Source organism: Belonocnema kinseyi, chromosome 8 (genome assembly GCF_010883055.1).
Source record: "Belonocnema kinseyi isolate 2016_QV_RU_SX_M_011 chromosome 8, B_treatae_v1, whole genome shotgun sequence".
NCBI lineage: Eukaryota > Metazoa > Arthropoda > Insecta > Hymenoptera > Cynipidae > Belonocnema > Belonocnema kinseyi.
Genome location: NC_046664.1, coordinates 56,283,072 through 56,287,272, shown reverse-complemented (window position 1 = coordinate 56,287,272; position 4,201 = coordinate 56,283,072).

Sequence of the window (4,201 nt, the reverse complement as noted above, 5' to 3'; positions counted from 1 at the left end):
ACATCCTTACTTGTTAAGTTCACATCGCTAACAAATATATTGATTGAATATGTTTTTATTAACTCCTTCATTCACAATCGTGATTAATTTAACATGAATGAATTTACAGGAGAAATCGACAGCCCTTTTTTGAAATGCATGCGAGGGTTGAAGGGCTATGTTAACTTCAGTGCTATTTAACAAAAATTAAAACCGTTCAAAAAATATATAATAATTATTTTAAGTAATTTATAACCTTTGTGACAATGTTGCGTATATGGCGAATGTAGCGCCTCTGCGACAGGACTTTGAACTATTCTCCTACAATTTTGTCGCAGTGAAATACACACCAGCTTGGCGGCACTGCTTAAAATGCAAAAATTTCTAAAATGTCAATTTTAAATGTAAGATTTTTAATTATAAGCACTTTTTGATTCAAGATTCTAGAAGAAAAATATTGACATTGTAACAATATTTATCTGTGAAAGACTTTAGGGAGAAATAATTTTGTTTTTATGCCGTGAGTTCTAACAAATTAATGAAGAAGCTTATGATCTCCATTTGGGTGGCGATTTAGCGCGAGATTTTAAATTCCTGGCCTTTTCCTGGGTTTTCTTGGTACAGTTTTTTAATTTCCCCGTCAACTAATAGTAACATATTAATATTTGTAGCGAAACGAAAACGATTATTTTTAATCATGACGCTCATTCTAAACCTCAATTAACACAACAGAGTAAAAATTTGCAAAATAAAGTAATTTTTAAATTGAATTATGAATCATTAACTGGACTGGTAGAACTTTAAACGAAACAGATGCATTTTTAACTAAAATGATCAATTCTCAACTGGAATAGTTAAAATTTAAACAAAAGAAATGAGTTTTCAACTTAGAGAATGAATCTTTAACTGAAACAGAAGAACTTAAAAAAATGTACTAAGAAAGATAAATTGTATGCCAAAACTTAAATAATTAAGTTTTAAGTAGAGAAAATAAATATTGAACTGAAAAAGACGAATTTTCAACTAAAAAGGATGATTTTTCAACCAAAAATAAAATAATTCAATTTTCAGTCAGAAAATGAATATTCAAACAAAAAAATTAATTTTCGACTAAAATTATGGATTATTCTACTAGAATAGTATTTTTATTTTCAGTTTATGAAGAAATTATTTTCATCCAAAAAAGAAACAAATTTTTAATAAAATAGTCCAGTTTTTGGGGAAAAATTCCTTTTCATTAAAAAAAAAACACTTTTTCAGTCAAACAGCTCATTTTTCAAACAAAGAAATGAATTTTTTCTGAAAATGAAGAATCTTCAAGAAAATAAATAAACTTCCAGAAGAAGTTTATTTTTCAACCAAGTAAATTTATTTCTAACATAAAAGATGGATTTCCAACTAAAATTATGAAAATTTTACTGAAATACTTGAATTAAAAAAAATTTAATGATGAGATTAACTTAAAAAAAATTTATACCAAAAAAGTCAATTATTTAACAAAATACGTGAATTTTCAATTAAAAATAAACAAACAAATTTACATCTAAATTGTTAAGTTCTAAGTTTAGGAAAGGTCAACTGGAATAGTGGAATTTTATTCCTACCAAAAAGATAAATTTTCTACCAATAAGATTAATTTTTCACAAAAAGACGATTTTTCCACAAATTACATGAATTTAAAGAAAAATTATTAATTTTTCAAAATAAAAAATATGAAATTTTGAGCAAATAGATGGATCTTCATCCAAAAAGATAAAATTTTAACCACAAATAGAATAGTTGAATTTTCTGCTAAAAATTAAGTTCTTAAAAAACAAAAAAATTGGATTTTCAAAAAAATAGTTAATTTTTGGTTTAAGAATTCTTTTTCACTTGATGAAAAAAACAAGCTTTGAATTAAATATCTCATTTTTCCTCCAAACAATGCAGTTTCAATTAAAAGGATGAATCTTTCGAAAAATATTTCAACAAAGGAATTTATTTTTCAAAGAAGTAAATTTATTTCTAACCGAAAAGAACAATTTTTAACTAAATTGTTGAATATTTATCTAAAATTCTTGAAATTTGAACCAAAAAGAAGAAGTTTTAAACAAGAAGATGAAAAAGGATGAATTTTCAATTCAAGTTATGAATCTTCTAACAAAATTAATTTAAAAAAAGAGTTTATCTTTTAACCACGAGGAGAATTCTCTTCTTTTGAATCCCAGTTTTAATTATTTAAGCAAATGCTCTTTCCATGTCAAAAAATCCATGATTCAAGGGAAATTACATTTCTTTGCCAAAACTCTCGGTCCTAAATTAAAAACTATAATTATTTTCACTGCTTTTTATAAAATTCTGTTGTCAAAATAACATTAGAGAATGAATATTCAAGCAAAAAAATGAATTTTCGACTAAGATTAAAGAATATATTCAACTGGAATAGTATTTTTATTTTTAGTTTATGAAAAAAATTATTTTCATTCGAAAATGAAACAAATTTTTAATAAAATAGTCAAAGTGTGGGGAAAAAATTCCTTTTCATTCAAGGGAACAACAATTTTTCATCCAAACAGCTCATTTTTCAATCAAAGAAATGCACTTTTTGTGAAAATCATGAGATTAACTTTAAAAAAAAAATTATTTTATACCAAAAAAGTCGATTATTCAACAAAATATGTGAATTTTCAACCAAAAGATGAATTTTCAATTTAAAAAAAAATTGCATCAATATGGTTAAGTTCTAGACTTAGGAGAGGTAAACTAACATTATGAATCTTTAACTGGAATAGTTGAATTATATTCATATCAAAACATTTAATATTCAACCAATAAGATTAATTTTCTACAATAAAGACATTTTTCTACAAATTTATATGAATTGAAAGAAACATGATTTAATGTACAAAATACTCGTATCAAATTTTGACCAAATAGTTGTATTTTCATACAAAAAGATTATATTTCAACCAAAAATAGAAAAGTTGAATTTTCTGTTAAAAATTTAATTCTTAACCAACAAAAAACTAGATTTTCAAAATAAAATTGTTAAATTTTCAGTTTAAAAATTTCTTTTTCGCCTAAAGAAGAAAAAAGCATTCAATTAAATGAAAAGGATAAATATTTCATAAGTAAATTTGTTTCTAACCGAAAAGATGAATTTTTAAATTAAGATGATGAATATTTATCTGAAATACTTGAATTTTGAACCAAAAAGAAGAATTTTTAAATAAGGGAATTAAAATACCAAAGAAAAAAATCATTTTTTACCAAAAAAGCTCGATTTTTTATCTAAATGTCAATTTTTTAACAAAATACGTGAATTTTGATCGAAATAAATTTTCAATTTAAATAGACAAATTTACGTATATAGCTAAATTTTCAACTGTAATATATAAAATTTTTTGTTTAAAAATTTATTTAATAAAAAGTCATTACATTTATTTAAAAAGATGCATTTCAATTGAAATTATGAATCTTCCAAGAAAATTCATTGTTAACAAAAGAGTTTAAGCCTTTACGGCAAGGAGTTGAAGTTTAAAAAAAAGGTAAATTCCTAACGAAAAATGTACACAAAATTTATATTATAAATTAGAAAAAAAATCTTCTGAAAATACTACTTCTACTCTAAAAACTACTTGAAGTACTTTATTTTTCTAGTTTTAATTCTTTAAAAAACGTTCTTTTCATTTTAAAAATATCCTGGTTCAAGGGAAATTACATTTCTTTGTCAGATCCCTCGATTTCAAAAATAAATACGATAATTATTTTCACTGCTTTTTCTCAAAAATGGTTTTTAAAATGCAAGCTTCAGTTCTTTAAGGATACTTTAATATATTTTAAATATGTTGAATAATTTTTTATTTTTTAAAAGATTTCTTTGTTGAAATAGCCTTAGAAAATTTGATTTATTTCTTTGTTCTTAAACTGTTCTTCTACTAAGAATGACTATGGCATAATAATTATTAAAATTAACAAAAATGGTTAGCTACACAATTTACAGGTATTTAATTTTTTCTAGAAAAAGACACCAATTTAAAATATTTTAGAAAATATTATTCAAACCAAAAAAAAGTCATGATGGCAACCAATGTTCCGCCAAGCATTCATTATGCAGTTACAGAATCTTTCTAAAGGCATCAAAAAGTGGGTTTGAACTTGTCAGTAAATTATGAAAGTATTGACTGTATAAAATAATCTGAAATATTCCAAAAAATCACAGCGTGTTTCAACAATACTTTAT